The following is a 19,628-nucleotide window of genomic DNA, read 5'->3' as shown; positions in this document are numbered from 1 at the left end:
CAAATACACACACCCAGGCAAGCTCCCAGTCATTCTCATACACACACACAGTGACCCCCAGGCAGGCTCCGATTCATTTTCACACCACTCCCTCCCCATCCCCCAGGCATGCACACATTCATTTTCACACACACAGACCCCCAGGCAGGCACCCATGCATTCACACACATACACCCCCAGGCAGAGTCCCAGCAACCTCGGAACCTCTCTCAGTCCTCTGCTGCCACTGTCACTGCTGCCGCATGGCTATTGGGGAGGTGCCGATTGCTGCTACTGACACTGAAGCCCATTCTGCTGCCTCCTCTGTGCAGGCCCCGTGGGCTTCCACTTTTTCCATGCTGATCTCATACATTGTGAGATCCGCATAGAGAAAGTGCTATTCTTGCACATTCCCAAAGATGACATGTGCCAATCACTAAAAAGTAATTAATTTTTTTTTGCCTTTGCTGTCTGATCTTAGTTTTCTAATTGGTTGGTCACAGGCTTTTTTTCCACCTTCCCTTTCTTAATTTTTTGCCAATTCCTTTTATATTGTCTTTTTTTCTGTTTCTTTTCTCTCCATCTTCTTCCCTCAAACACATAGTCAGGTTCTCATTCTCACATGCATTTCTCTCACACACACACACAGGCTCTTACTGTCAAATGCTGTCTCTCATACAATCATTCATACACACAGTCTCTCACTGGCACATGCTCTCTCATATAAAATCATTCATACACACAGTCTCTCACTGGCACATGCTCTCTCATATAAAATCATTCATACACACAGTCTCTCACTGGCACATGCTGTCTGACTGTCACACACACAGGCTCTCTCTCATTCCCACATGCTGTCTTGCTCAAGCACAGGCTCTCACTGTCACATGCTCTCTCTCATACAATCATTCATACACACAGTCTCTCACTGGCACATGCTCTCTCATATAAAATCATTCATACACACAGGCTCTCACTGTCACATGCTGTCTGACTCTCACACACACAGGCTCTCACTGTCACATGCTCTCTCTCATACAATCATTCATATACACACACAGGCTCTCACTGTCACATGCTGTCTCTCTCACACACACAGAGGCTCTCACATGCTGTCTCTGCAAACATTCAGGTCCTCACTCTCACACACAATCTCTCAACTCATCTCATACACCCACACACACACACACTCTACAGACCTCAGCCTCTCTCTCACCTCTGGGCCTCCTCTTCGCGGGTCACTGCAGGATGGGCTCTGCAGCGGCCCTGATCTTCTCGGGCCGCAGCGGCCCTGCTACCAGGCCTCATCCTCTTCTCGGGCCTTGTGACTTCGGATTTGCGGCGGCCCGTAAGCGCTGCTCCTCTTCTGCACGCGCTGATGCTCCTCCTCCTTCCTGCCCACGCGGCTCCGGCAACGTTTACTTCCGGGGCCGCACAGGCAGGAAGGAAGGGGAGCATCAGCGCGTTTAAACGCAATCTTTTTCTTCGGGCCGTGGTGACGTGAGCCTCACCACGGCCCTGCCGATCTGCCTGTCGCAGTGCCACATGAGCCTACCTGCGCCCGGGGGCATTGGCTCCCCTCGGGATACCACTGCTTGCGACGCCCCAGGCCTAGTGCTTCCACCAGACCTGCCCGCAGGTTTCTCTTCGGGCCGCAGCGCCAGCAGACCCTCTTCTTGTCTTTGGCTGGGAAGTTTAAAAAAAAAAAAAATCACGTGATGGGAGTAACCGGCCCACCGGGGGAAGCCCGATCCCACGATAGGCCAATCCGCCCCAGGGCACGTGGTTTTTCAGTCCTCGCTGGGGCATGGGATTTCTCCCACTAGCATGGCACTAGGATCATAGGTGTGCTGCCATCCGTGGATGGGTTACCACTGCATGAGTAGCGCCCAACGTGCTTCGCAGCGAAGGGCTTCCAGTTGCCCTCTGCCGCCTAGGCGTTTGTGTGTGTGTTGGGGGTTTTTCCTCTGGGCATGCACAACAGGTTGTGTTCTGCAGCCGCAGGACTGACTTAGGACTGCATTCCTGGTCGGATCCTGAGGAGAGTGAACATCGAGAGAGTGGCTCAGGAGTCCTCACCTTTCTCAGCAGAGGAATGTGTATTTCGACCTCTACCATGTCCAACTCCCCTTTCTTGTGGAACAGACCCCAGGACTCTGTCCCTAGAATGTTTTTTTCTCTGATCCGGGGCCCCAATCCTCTGAATCAGTGCGTTTCCTTGGAGGCCAGGGCCGGGGAGCGGCAGCGGCGGTCGTTGGACCGTCTTCAGCTGGGCCCTTCCGGGGATTGCAGTGCTGACCCCCCCCTATCTGAAGCTTGCTCCCTTTGGTGGCTTGTCGCTTTGGCACCTCAGAGATCAGTGATTGTGCCTTAACTCTTCTTCGGGGAGTTGCTAGATCTTTTGGGTTCCCCTCTGGATGCCCGACTGGGCACCCCTTTGAGGGGTGTCCCTTGTTTTCCATTCCCGGACAAGGGATGGCACTGCTCTGACCGGCGCCAGCCCCAAGAACCGGTGGAGAATAGCGCTTTCCCTTGGGTGCTCTAAGACACAGCAGCTGTGTCCACGAGGGAGTCTGTCCAGTGTTGCTCCCTGGTGACCCTCCAGATTTCCCCCTGTTGAGGAGTCACTTTGTTGTCTGTTGGACTCTGTGGACTTCTTCCTTAAGGATCGTTATCGTCAGTCATTCTTGCCTGTGGGACCCTACTTTGTGAGAAGAGTTACAGTCCATCAGCTGGGCGAACGTGCCTTTTACCCTTTTGCCATGTCCATGGCTGAGGAAGTTGGGGGCTGAATACCCTGCAACAGAGGCACTGCCCTTTGCTCACAGTAGCGTGCAAGCTATTCATCCCCCTTTTTGAAGATCACCCTGTCTGCAGACAGAAGAGTCCTGGGTCGTGCAATGTTGTCCATTGCTGGGCCACGTGCTCCCTTGGGGGAGGGGGACGTATATGCACTCATGGCTGGGGATAGGGATACCTCAGCCAGGTGCTTGGCACTCTATTCCGAGATTGCCCTGGGCCTGCTCTGTTTCCCCTCGGGTTTCCGGACTGGTAATGAAATCCTGTTCTACCGGGTTTTGCTCATGTGACTCCCTGGCTTCCCATCTCTAGTGGAGTCTTCGGGAGTTCTCCCCTGGGGCAATCGCTCTCAGTTTCCGCTGTTTCAAGAAGACTGAGGGCTCTATCTCAGTGGGTCACTTCCTGCTGGTTTCGGCAGTGTGTTGTTCACTTGGGGTTGACAGACACCCGAGCAACTTGTGCTTGCCCCGGCAGCCCACTGGTCTGCCTCCTTGTGTTCTTCGCTCCTTCTGACTGGATTGGCGGGGGAGGGGAGGTAAAGCTAAGGCACCCGTGGTGTATCTCTGCATACTTGCAGGGAAGGATACACCACATTTTTCCACTTATTTTCACCATTCTCTGGCCAATGCCGCCTTAGTTTTTCTCATTCCCTAGGTTGCCCAAAGGGCCTTCCTGCTGCTCTTGCTATCCTGTGACAGGATAGATTAACCTGTTCTTGACAGGTGCTCTTGAGTGAGCTTCAGGCCTCTCTCATCTCCCTGCTCGGGAGTTTTGGGCTACAGGTCTGTTGTGGGGGATTGTCTCTCATCCCCTGAAACCCTTGACGCTGTACTGCGCGTTCAGCTAGGTCTGATGCGTCGGTATGCAGTGGCTGTTCCAGGCCCTGACGTGGTTTGCTGCTTGTTCTTCCAAGCATTGCTTGGCTTTCTTCTGCCCATTATGCCTGTCAGCCAAACCTGGGCACTTTTCTCCAGATACATTCGATCCTTTTGGATGTCAGTGGATGACAGTTTCTTTCTGGAGGGCTCTCTGTCCTCAGTTTGTGTTTTGGTTGGTTTTTCACACCGAAGAAAACTATGTGGTTTTCATGCAAGAATCTCTCTTGTTTACATCTCTGGGTCCTTCCTGTATCCAGGAGTATCTAGATCCACTATTTTTGTTGGGATTTACTTATCAGGAACCCTGCTTGTACTGTTTTCCGTGATGGGGAGTTTGATTCTGCTTGCGCTCGCATCACCCCTCTGCCTCAGGCATCCCTGCTATGCATGAGGGTTTATGTCTCAGTCTTTTCTATGGTTTTCCTTTGCAGAACCCAACTCTTCTCCAGCCTGCACCCCTGGTGGGTCGGCTGCCTCTCAGGCAAAGGAGGGAGGTAGTGCTCCAGCCCTATGCCGTTTCTCGCTTTGTCCTGCTCGGACAGCCTAGAGCTAGGGTTTCACCCATGTGTGAGGACCACCATCCTGCTTATCCTAGGAGAAAACAGAGTTGCTTACCTGTAAAAGGTGTACTCCTAGGACAGCAGGATGTTAGGTCTCTCAAAGTCCTCCCGCCTTCCCTGGGAGTTGGTTTCTCCATGTATGAGCTTTATCATGGACTGAGGGACTCTGCCTAGGGGGCAGGGTGATGACTATAGCTGCACATGCTCCGTGGGGCAGGCTGAAAGCTCTGGATTCTTTGAAATCAAAATTCCATGCCGGGCTCCATCCGATGATGTCACCCATGTGTTAGGACTGCCATCCTGCTGACCTAGAACACCTGTTACAGGTAAGCAACTCTGCTTTACCTTTGGCATTAAATGTTCTTAGATTAGCCTTTCATCAAGACTCAGTTTTTGTTGATAAGATTTGTTTGTCCAGTGCAGATACCGCAGGCTTCAGAATATCCTGGAACAAGTACAGCAGCAACCATTTTGATCCCAAATTGCAAAAAGGCAAACTATAAGGCTGATTTTCAAAATAATTTACGTGCCTAAAAGTGGGTTTTACATGCGTAAATGCACTTTACCCATGTAAGTAGGTTTTTGAAAATTGCTACAATATATGCCATTGGATTGTCCATAGGTTTTACCCATGCTAACTGCACTGAACACGGGTAAATGGCTTTTGAAAATTGCTACAATAGTATGTTAAATTTAAAAGCATAATGCCTTTGAAAATTCACCTGCATGTGTTCTAGTCTCCCAGTTTTTTGCTTAGCTGCAGTAGCTGTTGAACTAATCACAGTTTTTGCTTTCAATTTGTTGCAGTGTAGTGCCAATGCTGGTGAATTCTGTAACAGAATTTAGTTTTCTTGGAAAAGTGTTGGCGAGGAAAGACTGAGAACGGTAAGAATATATTTATTTTCTAAAGGCTTTTTTTTTGTCATCTTACTGTTTTGGTTACATGCAGGCAAATATATAGTTGTGTAATATTCTGAGAATTGCCTGTTTGGTGTGTGGAAATTAAAAAAAAAACAACAGATGGAGGATAGAGAAAGTAGTAGTGACCGCCATATAAAGGATATTGACTCTCGATGAAGATCCTAGAACACTCTTGTGGGAATGGGGAGCTGGTATGTTAAGGCTCTGCATGCGCCACTCTTTGGTAAGAAAATGCCATGGAAGTCAATTCTGGTGTGGATTATATGCTGTGCACATTGCCCATTAGCCAGAATGCTGTTTGCGCACCTGAAAAGATGAATCACAAAGCAACAAAAAAGCTAGGATCTGTGGCAAGGGCAGTGTCACTGACAAAGCATTATGGTTTTCAGGGTAGCATAAATGAATGGAGAAATATTCTCTTTGTAAATTCTCCCTCTGTGAATTACCTATTTCCCCCACCCCCAACCTTTGAGTTACCGCTTATAATGAGGGAATAAGATTACCAATGTGTTAAGGAACTATTAATCGTTACTATGTTTTAATATATTTCTTATGTGTAATTCCCATGTTTCTATGCAAAGATGTCTTTGTTTTGTAATGAGAAAAATTCACAAATAAAAAAAAAAAAAGCATTAGAGCAGAAGATGGGCAGAAATCACCATTACACTTAAGCAAAGACTGGTAAATTTACCAGACATAACTGGTAATGGGAAAAGAAAGCGGAGCCAGCAGTATCATACTGCCCACCATTTTAGTCTGAATAAAGAGCCATGTACACCATGCAAGAGTTTGATGTCCTTTGCATTTTTGTGTTGACAGCAAATGGGTCATAATTTAAGGAATGCCTTCCCATTCTTTTCTGACAGCAGTTTTAAAATAGGACCTCAGGAAGTGCTCTTATCACTAAACACTAGATCAGGTTTTTATAAACAGGAAAGGCCACGTGAGATACTTTGGGCCAGATTTTAATAGCTACGCGCGGGCGTAGATTTGTGCGCGCAACCTGGCACACACAAATCTACGCCTGATTTTATAACATGCGCGCCACCTTCCCCTCCCTTCCCCTATCTAACCCGCCCCCCCAACCCTACCTAAATCCCCCTCCACCTTTATTGGGTTATTTACGCCTGCCTCTGGCAGGCATAACTTGCACGCGCCGGCCAGCTGCCGGCACACGATCCACCGGCACGGCCGCTGTGCCGGAGGCCTCGGTCCCGCCCCCGGACTGCCCCCGGACCGGCGCCCCGCCCCTGCCCCCTTCCCGCCCCTTTTTCAAAGCCCCGGGACATACGCACGTCCCGGGGCTTGCGCGCGTTGCTGGGCCTATGCAAAATAGGCTCAGCGAGCGTAACCCTCCTGCGTGCGTTAATCCAGTCGGATTTACCTGCGCAGGGCTTTTAAAATCTGCCCCTTTATGATGGAGATTATTTTTAAGACTTATTGTGAACTAAACAGTTACATTCTCTACCAATATTTGCTTCTCTGTTTTAGCGTTCCCTTGCAATTTTCAGTAAAATCATTATGCAATTCAAAGTAAGTTTTTAAAATCCTAAACTTTATGTACAGGGATGGAAAATTTTGGTTGCTTGGTCAAACCAAAATCTAATTTCTGTTGCTCGGTCAGCAATGAATAGGAACTTACTCTTTGGGTCCTAGAGGTTGGAAGGGCTGTTGTTTTGGGAGAGGGGACAGGGAAGAGGCTGGGGATAGGTAGCTGGGTAGGAAGAGGGGAAGCAAATTTCCTAGAAATTGTGTATAAGAAGAGCAAAATAAGCAACATTAGAAATGCATACAGGAGTAAATAAGAAGGAGAACAAATTACATTTCCCTTGGTGTCTCAAAAATATTAATGGATGTCCAAGTTTTCAAAATATTTTTCCATTCCTGCATGTGTGCGTATATTTATCTATCTATTTATTTATAATCTAAGTTTCCTAATCCTGTCCTAGAGGCACACCTAACCAATCAGTTTTTCAGGATTGCCATAATAGATTTGTATGTACTATCTCATGCATATACATCTCTATTTTATGCAAATCTATATCTCATACATATTCACTGTGGCAATCCTGAAAATCTGACTGGCTTCAAGACAAGGTTGGGAAATGCTGATATATATATATATATATATTAACCATTTGGGTTGCAAGCATCTTTTTTCTTTCTTTGCCATTTACTTCCTGTAAATATTGTAAGGCAAATTAGACATCCAGAAAGCAGTTAATGATCAGTATTTGCAGCAATCTGATTGTTACCACTTTTCTCGTCAAGAAATTTCATCAAAAGAAAAGGGCACTTTTTTCATTGTATTTTTATGGCTTTGTAAGAAATGAAAACCTTTCTCTGGCTTTGATCTTCAGCTACCTCCTTTCTCCCTCCCTGGGCCTGATTGGCTGCTGCAACCGTCACCTTCTCCCTCTTTCTGTACACTCAGTCTGCCACTGTTTTGCATTGTGATGGCAGATGTCTTTTGTTCTGCATATGTTTCATCAATTATTATGATAAAATTGGGTCCCTAATTATTTGTTGTCTCTGTGGATTTCATAAAAGTTAGAATGAAGGCTGGTGTACTGTGCCAGGGGGGATCTGACTTTGGACCATCTGTCCATCCATTGGGGTCTGTTGGACCTAGGCACATTTCTGAAATGGTGCATTTGGGCCCCGGAAAGGAGGAAGGACGGCTGCCGCTGCGGTGGTGACCTTTGCCAGTCATTGAAGGAGGCCCCTCTCCACCCTACATATAGAGTGCCACTGAAGAGACACCATAGTATGGGAAGGTCTTGTTTGAGCCCCCAAAGTAGGCGTACATTGTATTGACACTTGGTCCCTGCTGGGCTTTGAAGTGAAAGGGCATCAGTAACCATTACCCTAAAGGCTAAGAAGCAAATATGCCAACTTGAAACGTTCTTTCCTTACACTGTGACTGGGAATGTTACATTCAGCATCTCTGCAAATTCGTTTTGTGGGGATATTTACGTACTTATTTTATGAGTAACAGAATTTCAGTTGCAGTCAGTGTAACCATTACCTTGATAAATGAAATTTCTGAAGTCTCTTTTATCCTATATGTTTGTCTCGATTAAACTGTAAGCTCCGTGAAGCAGGCACTGTCTCTTATGTGCATTTGTACAGCGCTGTGCATATTGAGTAAGACTGTAGAAGTGATTAGTAGTAGCAGTTGAGTGTCCTCGATGAAATCAATCAGCTCACCTATATAAGGCTTTGGATGAAGCTGTCTGGTACTTGACCTCTATTTTTTTTCAGGCTGATGGTTAGTTCAAAATGTCTAGCTGCTTGGGCGAGCGGGTCTTTAGCAACCTGGATGCTGTTCAGTGAATGGGCTTACCTGGTGCACTGTAATCTACAAACAACGAGTCCCTGATCACTGATTCCATCAGCTTAGAACGAGCCCATAGATAACTCATAGTGAACATTATCTCCATCTGATCGTGACTGGATGTAAATTCCTCAATCCATATCCTGGAAAGTATCCAAGAGCATAATGCTAAAGACAAAAGAGAGTGGGGGTCCCAGTTCAAATCCTTTGTTTTGTGCCATTTTGAGACTGAGAAAGCAATCATAGAATTCACCACAATTCCTGCATCATGGCCAGCATTCCTTCATGGAAAGATGGATACAACCTTTCTCTGGGCAGCCATGGTTCTGGAAGATTTTCCACAGGCCATTGTGACTGATTGGGCCTTTGTAAGGTCTATAGAAACCCACATATAGATCTAGATTTTGCTCAAAGCGTGTCTCCTGGATCTGCGTGTCCGAGTACACATGTTTCTGGTTCATCTGCCAGGTCTGAATCTGCACTGTGATTTTGGGAGAATGTCCTCCAGGAATTGTTCCATCATTATATGTTGTTCTGTTGAAAATTATTCTTTCAAGAACATTTCCAGCAGTAGTTAGCAAAGAAATTCCAAGTTGGTTATTGCATTTGGTTCTGTCAGTTAATCTCTTATACAATGAACAATGAATGTGTCTTGTGAAATCCTGGGGCACAGACCCATGCTTCCAAATACACTGGAAGTGTTGTGTAATTTTCAGGACCATGGAATCACTTCCTTGTTTGAAAATCTTGGGTAATAAGCCATTTGGTCCTGGGGATTTTCCTGGTGAAGCCTGGTTGATGGCTTTACTGACCTCATACAAAGATAGTGGTATGTCCAGTTCTACAAAAGATTTGAACGTTTCAATATTTTTTATTTATTTATTTAAGTATTTTTATATACCGCGTCACGTTGGTAACATCACCTCAGTTTACTTGTAACATAATGCAGCAACAGGCTTTACAAAAAACACAAAGAATGGCAGCAAACTGATTAACCGTGTGAAAGGTATGATTAACCATATGAACGATTTGTATAAGAAAGAATAACAACAAAACTGAATAACCATGTGAGCGATATGTACAAAAAAGAACCTTGTAAAGAAGGTTGTTAATGTTCAAGAGGATAAGTTGTGGGCTGAAGGGGGGGATGTACAATTGGACAGGGTTACCAAAAGGTAATAGAGGAAAGTTTTTAAGAGTGTCTGCATGTAGGGGTGTTGACAGAGAATTCCAGGGTTTTCAAGGAGATGTATTCATGGTGTAGTTACAAAGGAGATTTGGCAAAAGGGTATTTATGAGAGAAGGGGCGGTGGAAGCATGGGGGGGGGGGGTATGGGACGAAGCAATAAATGATCTGGAAAAAAATTGAGCATCCAAATAGCAGATGAAATTTAATGTGGATAAGTGCAAGGTGATGCATATAGGGAAAAATAACCCATGCTATAATTACACAATGTTAGGTTCCATATTAGGAGCTACCACCAAAGAAAGAGATCTAGGCGTCATAGTGGATAACACATTGAAATCGTCGGCTCAGTGTGCTGCGGCAGTCAAAAAAGCAAACAGAATGTTGGGAATTATTAGAAAGGGAATGGTGAATAAAACGGAAAATGTCATAATGCCTCTGTATCGCTCCATGGTGAGACCGCACCTTGAATACTGTGTACAATTCTGGTCACCACATCTCAAAAAAGATATAGTTGTGATGGAGAAGGTACAGAGAAGGGCAACCAAAATGATAAAGGGGATGGAACAGCTCCCCTAGGAGGAAAGACTAAAGAGGTTAGGACTGTTCAGTGTTAGGATTTGTAGGTATGTGGGCCCTGGGCCGAGGTGAGAGATGGTACCGCCCACAGGGAGGAGCCCTGTGAGCCTCACCATCGGTAGGCAAGGTCTCAGCTGAAGTCAGACACAGCTATAGAATAGAGTCTTTATTAAGAAATAGAAAAGCACTGCCCGCGAGCAGGGAGTGCAGGAGAAAGTCACAGAGTCTGTGCGGTGGTGTATACTCAAGGGGAATACCTCTGTAGTGAAGATACGGCAATGGTCCGCAGAGCGGGGTACACCGAAGAGGCTCCTCAGGAGAGATGAATCGGTGGTGTTCCATGGAGCAGGGTACACCGGTGAAGGTTCCTCATTTAGAGATGACTCGGTAGTGGTCCGCAGCACGGGGTACACCAATGATGGTTCCTCACTAGAGATGGTACGGTAGTGGTCCGCAGCGCGGGGTACACCGATGAGGGTTCCTCACTAGAGATGGTACGGTGGAGGTCCGCAGAGCAGAGCAGTAGTGAACATTCCAAGAGAAGCCCTGGGGAACAGGATAAGCAGCAGTCCAAGGCATTAGGCCCTCCAAGGCATTAGGCCCTCCAAGGAGCGGATAGCCAGAGACGAGGAAAGGGCCCCCGAGGAGCAGGTACCCAGAGCATCTCACGCTGAAGAAGCAAGAACTGGAACGGGAAGTCCATAGTGAGTGAAGTGGATTCAACAATGAGGGAACTCATTGCCATGTTGTCGGAGGCAGGGCCAGCTGGCTTAAATGTCCTGTGGAATGACATCATCCAGAGGGGATGCTCCCGAGTTTCCTGCCATCACATGCTTAAGATTGGCCCGTGCGCGCAAGCAAATAAGGGATTCCGAGGGCAAGATGGCAATCGTCAGCGTCTGTGCCATCCAGGGAGGCCTGGGAGTGGAGGCCACAACACTTCCCAACGGAGTCAACGCTGTAAAGAAAGAGGTGAGCAAGAGCAGTAGCAGCCGTCTGTGACTGACGGGCATAGCATTCAGCTTGGAGAAGAGACGGCTGAGGGGGGATATGATAGAGGTGTTTAAAATCATGAGAAGTCTAGAATGGGTAGATGTGAATCGGTTATTTACTCTTTCAGATAATAGAAGGACTAGGGGGCACTCCATGAAGTTAGCATGTGGCACATTTAAAACTAATCGGAGAAAGTTCTTTTTCACTCAGCGCACAATTAAACTCTGGAATTTGTTGCCAGGGAATGTGTTTAGTGCAGTTAGTGTAGCTGTGTTTAAAAAAGGATTGGATACGTTCTTGGAGGAGAAGTCCATTACCTGCTATTAATTAAGTTGACTTAGAAAATAGCCACTTCTATTACTAGCAGCAGTAACATGGGATAGACAGTTTTTGGGAACTTGCCAGGTTCTTATGGTCTGGATTGGCCACTATTGGAAACAGGATGCAGGGCTTGATAGACCCTTGGTCTGACCCAGTATGGCATGTTCTTATGTTCTTACCAGTATTTGTTGTTTGAGTGATGTCATTTAGAGCCTCTTCAGACATGCTGGATGAGAGATTTAGCATAGACTTGAAGTGTTCTGCTGAACGATTCAGGATTTCGATCTTCTCTGTCAGGATTTTGGTACTGTCTGCCATGCAAACTAGTGTACTGCTGTTTGATGTATGGCCATAAATAGCTTGGAGACCCTTTTAAAAAAGTTTAATGTTGTATTTGTTTGCACCTCTCATAGTATGGTAATCTTTATATCATGAATGTTCCTTTGTCTGGCAGTGATGTAGTCCACAAAATGCCATCCAGATAGTCTTGTACTATTTTAGCTTCTGGAACATGGTGTTAGTGATTGGTTGTTTGTTTCAGTGTATTTAGACACAAGCAAGAGACAGTTTGAGTTGGCTTTGCCAATGCTATGATGTCTTAGCACTCTGTTCATGAGGCTACATTGCACCAGCTCTTGCGTTGAAGTCACCCATGAGTATCAGTTTATTGTTATGAGGGTTGTCCTGTTTTGCCTTTGTCCAGTTGATCATAGAAGGCATCCTTTACATCATCAGTGTGAGTCATGGCAGGGAACTAAGCACTGATGATGGTGACATGCCTATGCTTGGAGATATTTATACAGAGGAACATTAATCTGTTGTTCATTCCCTTTGGAAGTTTATCCAAAATACAGATCAGAAATGTCTGAATGGAAAAACCCACTCCAGATGCTCTTGGTTCACATTTAGGTTTCCCTATCTAGTAGAAAGGTATAATCTGCACCAACATCTACCACACATGACTCCTGAGAGAGCCAAGTTTCACTCAGTGCTGCTATGTCAAATTTGTATTTCTTGAGCATCCTGCCTATTAGGGCAGTGTGTCTTTCTGGTCTTGAGTCATTGTCAGCCAGTGTACACACATTCCATGTGGTAAAGTTCATATTGTATTTGTTTTTTTCGAGTATATTGTTGGATAACCAGCCAAGAGCAGTAACTGGCAGGCCATGGAGAGGGTAAGCAATTTTTAGAGTCCCTTTTCAGCAGCTGTCCATATATGAGAAGAGCATCAATATCACTGAATAGGGCTGCTCTGTCACCCAATCAGACTATGAGTGCCACAATTATGTCGATCTGTGACATACAACCATCACAAGTGAGCCGCTTGTGTGCAGGTTTGTGACTAGTGACTCCCAGCAGCATCCCTGGCCTGTTCCTATCATTACTTGCTTGTCACTGCAGGACTTAAAGGATTGTGCTTAGTCACCTGATATGTTTCTGAATAGCTGGCAGATGAATGTATTATAGTGTGAAAGGTTTGCTCAGTCCCACTCCCATTTGTCCACACACATTATTTGCTGAACGATACCAAAGCTGCTACAAGTTCAGTATTTAATATGGATGTAGTTTTACATCTTTCCTAGGTAGCTTGTCAACCCAAGGCTCAAGAGCCCTACCTGTTCATACTATTTGACCCATTGCCGGGGCATGGTTGACAACGTGCCTGGGAGTATTTACATATCAGCAGGCCTGCGTATAGTGTCCCAGGGGTCCATGCTACTCCAAGATCCCAAGCAGTTTAGCCTGAGGCTACGAGGCATCATTTGCATCTGTGTTGTTGTGAAAAGGCGCTGCCGAAGCCTTGGTGGTGGAGGGGCTTTATACTAGCAAGGAAGACTTATGTACACGGCTTCCTCTTTCACCTAACAGCAACTAGCCAAAAGCAGCTGTAGTGCTGCCCTAGACACATCACACCCACCCTATGGTGACTGCCCTATGTGAGTTGCCAACAACACACAAAACCCTTTCAAGCCTCTAATTGCATGCACAATTTTAAACTAGAACACTGAGACCATTCTAAAATGGAAGAGTGACAAACAATAGCCTACAACATGCAATTTGAATTACTCATACTTCGTGTATATGTAAATAGATACAAAATTTCTGGCTGCTCACTGCAGCTCCCCCTAGAGTGAATTGGTGAGAGGAGAGACATACTCCAGACGGTAGTATCCTCTATGAGTTGCACCTTTTTACACCTTTTCGCCTAGTGACGATCTTGTTGTGCCCACATACGAATTCTGCATAACTGTGTGCAAGCTTAAAAAGACTTTGCTTCTCTTGAGTGGTTTAGCTGAACTAAAAATAGTGGTTTTACTTAAACATAACAGAGAATGAACATTGGCACTGCAGGCCCCATTAGTACAGGATTCATTACCTGCAAGGTTGGAGCAGCCACCTCCTCAAATTCATTTTGCCATATGTGGCATCTACAGACTTTGAATGGTGTTTGCCTTGTATTTTATTTTTTTTATAATTTAAGTTTTATTAACAACACAAGTTAGAATGTAACAATCAAAACATCCGTAGTATACTGTCAAACATTGTAGTCCTTTCATACAGCAAGATTGAAAACTTAGCATACATTGATAAGGAAATGCTTCTACAAATTGTACACTGCTCTAGTCATAGAATAAAGAGATAATGTAATAAAGCATTATATTAAACTGTCTGTGTGATGATTTATTGGATTCCATTTATGGATTGCTCTACAATTGTAGAAGTGTTTATTATTAACCTTGTTGTTGTGTGGTTATTGATTTTCTCCCCCCAACCCCACCCATCCCTGCTATTGTTGTCACACTTCTAAGGCCACCTTAAGATATACATTATGAATTTTGCTGACGAAGCCAAGCACTATCAGGGTTACAATGAAGAGGCAATGAGGACATTAATGTCTCAAAATATGTATAGTTGAGTCCCGCGCCTATAAGTCCTTTATGAAATATCTCCATATGGCAGCCTGGTCTATTTATACCTCAACGAGAGTTGGAATTTTTTCAGCCAATATAGGGCTGCCATACTTGTTCGAAGCTATGTAATCTATCTCCCCGAATAGCTGTCAACTTCCCCATATAAAACACTTTTTTCAAACGAGAGCAGAAATGATTTAGAGAGGGAACTTCAGCTTTTCACCACCATAAAGCTAATTCGCATTTAACAGCAGAGAAAACCTGATATATCCATCGTTGTGTATGGGACGTGCCTACGTCAAGAGGGGCATGTAACAAGTATTTTTTGGGATCTGTGGGGATATCGAGACTCGTTAGTTCAGAAATAAAATCCCTAACCGCCTCCCACAACTGTTGCACCCTTGGACACTCCCACCACATATGCAAGAAGGTCCCAGTCTGCTCACACCCCTTCCAGCAATGATTATCAGTGCCCCCATACATTCTGCATAATTTATCTGGGGTTAGGTACCACCAGTATAGTACCTTATATCCATTTTCTCTGATAGAGGTAGATATAGAACTTCAACTAATAGCATGGAAGATTTGATCCCAGATCTCGTCAGCCAGAACTTCCTCTAGGTCTCACTCCCACGCACGTTGAAAGGTCGCCTTGCCTTGAAAAGTATCCTTGATGAGAGTGAGAATTCTAGTTATTGGATTGGTGACTCTTGTGTTGAGAGCATAAATTTTCAAAGAGGGATTTACCCTTGCGAGGTTGTGGTCCTATATGGGCCATACTAAAGAAATGTAAGATTTGATTATAAGCATAGATGTCTGTATCTGGCAGGTGGAAAAGTCATTGTAAGTCGGAGAAGGGTAAAAGTCGTTGACCATCCCATAATTGGTCCCATTTGTAAAGACCGTTGGTCCCCCATCTGGTAAAAATACCATATTCGTGACCCGGAGGGAAAGACGTATCGTATAAAAAAGAAGTCAGATGATATACTTGCTTAAGGCCTACTAGTCTATCTCTCCACTTGTCCCAGACTTGAAACAATAGTTATGTGAAGGGGGAAAGATCTTTGTTGTCCCTACGCACTCTCTGCCAAGTCCTTATGTGAAGGGGGTGTGTGTCTCCAAGTGGTGATGCGACTCTCATCCATGGTTTGTGTACCCTCAGAATGAAAATGAAGAAATGCACTCAATTGGGAAGCACCAAAGTACCAGGAGAGATTGGGCACATGTAGACCACCGCATAGTTTCTCTTAGGAATAAAGTAGAGTGTGCTACCCTGGGTGGTCTCCTTTTCCATATAAATCTAAGTAGCTTATGTTGCCATAGAGTCAGCGTAATATCGAGCATGGATATAGGGAGGGTTTGAAAAAGATAGCTAAGATGGGGCAGTATATTCGTCTTTCTTATTGCTATCCTGCCAAACCATGAAAACATTCCCCTATCCCACCGAATGAAATCATCTTGGATGGTACGAAACAGTGGGATATAATTCAAGTGACACAAATCCTGACACTCTGAGCCTATTTTAACACCCAAATATTTCACCCACTCTTTCACTACGTGGAATGGGAGAATCCGCGCGTTATCGCCAAAGCGATCCGGTGCCACCAATATATTTAGGAGCTCGGATTTGTCCTCATTGACCTTAAAACCGGAAACTACCCCATATTCTCTCAACCCATCCAGTAAAGATGGTAAAGATCGCTCTGGTTCTGTAACTGTGAATAGAAGGTCATCCGCAAACATTGATATTTTATAATCGGTGGAGCCTTTTTTCAATCCCCAAACTTCTGGGTTCGCTCTAACCCTGGCCGCATAAGGCTCAAGAGAAAGTGTGATAAGAAGTGGTGACAAAGGACAGCCTTGTTTGGTACCCCTCTTTACCAGGAAAGGTATCATGTATTCCCCATTGACCTTTAGGCTGCCCCTTGGGTTATCATACAATCGCTGTATCCATTTAATAAAATTAGGGCCCGGATTGAATTTATCTAAAACTTTAAACAGGTAAGGCCAGTGTACTCAGGAATGCTTTCTCTGCGTTGACATCTAGAAGTACCATAGAAGTACCTGCCTGCTTCGCTTTCCACATTACCTCCAAAACTCTCCTCACGTTATCCGAGGCCAGTCTGCCTGGGACAAAACCAGACTGATCTTCGTGTATTAGGGATGGAGTCACCATAGCGAGCCTGGTAGCCAGGATTTTGGCCAGAAGCTTAAGGTCGATATTTATTAAGGATATGGACGATATGATCCACATAGTGTTGGGTCCCTGCCACTCTTGGCCAGTATTGTTATGCCGGCTAGGTTCGATTCTGGGGATAGCGATCCCTCCCCTATCAAAGCATTAAACATAGTGAGCAGGAGCAGTATCACCACGGCTTGGAACACCTTGTAAAATTTGGCAGTATACCCATCAAGCCCTGAGGATTTGCCCACCTTAAAGTTCTTGAATTGCCTTGTATAATTCAGCGTGAGTGATTTCTGCATTGAGAAATTGTTGGGCTTCGTCAGGTAGGGAAGGGAGTTCAACACCTGCCAGATAGTCATCTATAGTAGCAGCCTCCACCGCCGTGTCTGAAGCATATAAATCAGTGTAGAAACCTGTAAAGCGTGTGCTGATTTCTTCAGCGGTAAACAGAAGATCCCCTGAGGCATCTTGTATCTTAGTAATATGTGATTGCGCTACCCGTTCTTTTAAGCGTCTAGCCAAGAGACGCCCGGCCTTGTTGCTAAATTCAAAGTGTTGCTGCTTAACCAGATCCATCTGAAAGGCCATCTTATCAAGATCCAGAGCTTGAAGCTCCTTTTTAGTGGATAGGAGTTCCTCTAGTGTGCTAGGGTCTAAAGAGCATTTGTGGCTTAACGATAATCGGGCTATGTGGTGGAGGAGATAAGCCCGCCTGGCGTTTCTTTCCTTTTTAAGAAAACTGGCCCATTAAATCAATTTACCTCTGACTACCGCTTTTAAACAGTCCCAAACAATACTGGGAGAGATGCCATCCAGGTTATTAAATGTCAGGTATTCTCCACTTCGGGTAAAATTTAGAAGAAATTATTGAATAAAAAAGTGAGTGGGAGGGTGGTAAGTTTATGATTACAACACATGAAAACTGAAGCAAGGCCGCGGAGGCATGCATCAGAATATGTATGAAACTTACCTCATCCCATAAAAATTTTTTTTCAATTTGTCTTAAATTGTAATAATTGTTTGAATACACTACAGGGTGGGATTTTGTTTGGGATAGATTTTGAGGTATTCTCTAATGTCATCTGATAATGCATCGACAAAAGACTTGTCATTTAACCTCCAGTGAGAATTGCCAGCCATTTTATTGGGTAATGTAATTTCCAGCCAAATTGGGGACTGGTCTGACCATGTGATAAGCCCAATATTTGAGTCTACCGTTAAGTTCACTAGCTCTTTATCCACAAGATACATATTTATGCGAGAGTAGGTGCAGTGGGCATGAGAGCAATATTGCCTTGTATTTTAAATATGTAGGATTAAGGAAGTCTGTTTTCCAAAGGGGAAAATAGACTTATGACACCATCGTGTCTGTCTGTCTGTGTGTCCCCCTCCACCCCCAATAACTTTTGTTGTTTCATATCCTGCCCATACCAAGTTCAGGATATGCAGGGGAATCCAGGGAGGATCCACATCTACATGTGGATGTACATGTGTTTTCCGGATGGGAGATGTCGTTAGTTCTACATGGAATTTCCTGTTTCATTTTTTTCTCATGCTTTTTTTTTTTGCCTTTTTCAGCAGAAATAAAGGTGTGTGAACATTACCACAGTCCTGAGAAATGTACTTACTCATTTGAATCCTTCCTATGCTAATGTACACCATCCATTCTTTCTACTCCCAGACAAAAGAGTCTTAGAAATTCCCCAAATTGCGGGTTAGGAAGTGGCAGCTCACCAGCTTAGATATTACTTCTAAGTATTTTTTTTAATTGCACAGCCTACATTTATAATGTTTAAATATATTTTTGTTAATAGTAAATTAGTTCCTTTTTTTTGTAAGGAAATGTGTAAATCACAATGCCTTTTTAATAACAGCATCTTTTAAAAGATTATATTTAGTTCCAGCTAAGTGGCTGCCATCAGGTCCCCATGCCACTGTATGTCACACAAGGAAGGGAAAATGTTAAGGCAGGGCTTCCCAAACCTGTCCTGGGGACCCTACAGGGTTTTCCAGGATGTGCACGGTGAATATGCATGAGCTAAATTTGCATATTCTGGGTCTCCAGTGTGTACTATGTTATCTCATACATATTCATTTTGGATATCCTGAGACAGTGACTGGGTCTCCAGGACAAATTTGGGAAGCCCTGTTTACCAGGACCTTAGCAGCATGCTGGTTACTACAGTAGGCATTGGAAGTCTAGAAACACCATACAGGACAAATTTGGGAAGCCCTGTATGGTGTTTCTAGACTTCCAATGCCTACTGTAGTAACCAGCATGCTGCTAAGGTCCTGGTAAATTCCTGAGCTGTGACTGAGCTGCCACGTGGCCTCTTTTGTGTCGGAGACTTGTGACCAGACTTGGTTTTTGAACCTATATCCCAGAACGGTATGATATTTGTAACCGTGCTTCTTCCATTTAAAATCAGCATTACAGGTTATCAATTTGGATGAGGAGGGAATTTGTTTAAAAAAAAGAAAGGCAGAAGTGGCCTAAAGTTATCCTCCAAAAACTGGATCCCTTGAGAGACCCGTTGCAAATTAGGGTTACCAGCTGGTTCCAGGTCATCAGAGACGGGGCCTGGTTTTGTCCCATTGCATGCAGGGACTTGCAGTCCTGTTTTTTTCAATAAGGGACTACAAGTTCATAATGCCCTGGGGAAAACCAGGATTGGGAATCCCTGTCCCTGAAAGTTGGAATCTTCTGGTCACTTATGTACGTTGCGGGGGGGGGGGGGGGGGTGCGGAGAGGTAGGAACATTAGGTTTCTTGTCAGATATGGGGTCCTTAGTCTGCAATGACCCCGCATGTATGCTAAGAAGGATCCCATTTCTCTTCAAGAGAGTAGCAGGAGTTGTCGTTTGTGCATACTCTCAAGCATTTTCCCACCGTTAGGACTGTCATTTCATCGCATACCCTGCAACTGAGAGGACAGAAGGGCCTTTGTAAAGGAACAGTTGTCTGTCTGATACCCTTAG

At 44.9% G+C, this 19,628-nt stretch overlaps 1 protein-coding gene across 2 annotated transcripts in view; it reads left to right on the top strand.

The window, feature by feature from the left end:
* The window catches only part of ATXN1 (ataxin 1), a 758,516-nt gene that overhangs the window by 274,061 nt on the left and 464,827 nt on the right, over positions 1 to 19,628 (top strand). For both annotated transcript variants that reach the window (XM_029590698.1, XM_029590697.1), the window contains exon 3: positions 5,024 to 5,101. The gene's annotated coding sequence lies outside the window, so the exon portion shown is untranslated. The remainder of the gene's footprint in view (positions 1 to 5,023; positions 5,102 to 19,628) is intronic.

Source organism: Rhinatrema bivittatum, chromosome 2 (genome assembly GCF_901001135.1).
Source record: "Rhinatrema bivittatum chromosome 2, aRhiBiv1.1, whole genome shotgun sequence".
NCBI classification, from domain to species: Eukaryota; Metazoa; Chordata; class Amphibia; order Gymnophiona; family Rhinatrematidae; genus Rhinatrema; species Rhinatrema bivittatum.
The sequence above is the reverse complement of the archived record's forward strand: the minus strand, read 5'-3'. Positions and strand labels throughout refer to the sequence as shown.